The sequence below is a fragment of the Dermacentor andersoni genome, unplaced genomic scaffold (genome assembly GCF_023375885.2).
Source record: "Dermacentor andersoni unplaced genomic scaffold, qqDerAnde1_hic_scaffold ctg00000040.1, whole genome shotgun sequence".
In the NCBI taxonomy this organism is placed as follows: domain Eukaryota; kingdom Metazoa; phylum Arthropoda; class Arachnida; order Ixodida; family Ixodidae; genus Dermacentor; species Dermacentor andersoni.
In genome coordinates, this window is record NW_027314753.1 from 4,712,727 (window position 1) to 4,713,872 (window position 1,146).

Sequence of the window (1,146 nt, forward strand, 5' to 3'; positions counted from 1 at the left end):
ATAGCAGTTGAAAAGCAGGATAGTCAATTAGAAAAGCAGGTGTCCATTGTCTAGAAAATACAGCTTCAATTTTTTTCTGAATGTTTAAATGGTGGAGGAATCTTGCATGATATCAAATAAAGCATGCTCATTATTAAGTAAATTAGGAATCTGCCACTGTAAAAGTTGGTTGCCGTAGCTTGTTCTGGTTTTTACCTTAATAAGGTTCCTAGCTTCAGGTGCACTTAGTTGTGGTATTAGTGTATATAGAATAAAAGTTCTTGCGTTTAGTTATGAATTCCTAAAATGCCTTTTCCGGCAACTTTTGTTTATATAGACTGCTGACACTCAAGATACTGTCCTGGTGAAAGTACTCAGATGTATGTTCGTGCATCGATAGGTTATGAATAATACGAACACAGTTTTTCTGCATTCGGAACGGATATCCCACGTTAGATTTCGAAGTGACGCCCCAGATAAGTAGACAATAGTGAAATCTAGAAAGAATAGCAGAAAAGTACAACTGACGCTTAAGTTTTAACGGTAACAGTGTGCGATGCTTACTCAGCATACCGATTAATTGTGCTGTGTTACGTTTAATATAACTTACGTGATGCTTCCACCGTAGATTTCCATGGAAGAGCACGCCCGAGAACTTGTACTGGAAACCCTTTCAAGTTGTTGTGATTGAAATATTAAAGTACATGCGAACTTAACTAGCTTGGTAATTGGAGTAACAACAATATACTTTGTTCTTTTTTAACATTTAGGCTCAGCTGATTAGCCGATAACCACACTGAAAGGGAATTTAGCCAATTGGGAATAAGAGGAATTACAATAGAGATGTTATCCGAGGAGAAAAAGACGTTTGCATCGTCGGCATATAATACAATATCGGGTGTTTCTCGCATTGCCACAATATTGTTGCAGGAAGAAAGCAGGCCCACGAGTGTAAAATAATGTATATTTACAACTGAGGTATGTGGCGTTCAGGCAACTGCCAACTTCGTCTTCCTCTAGTCCAATTCGATTTCTTCCTTCTTTTCACCGTAACAATATGAATTTGATATCAAGCAGGAAAATTGTAGGACCTAAAATAGAACCCTGCGGGACGCCGTACCTAATGTCTGCTAAATCTGATTTTATGCTGTTGATTTCCACAAATTG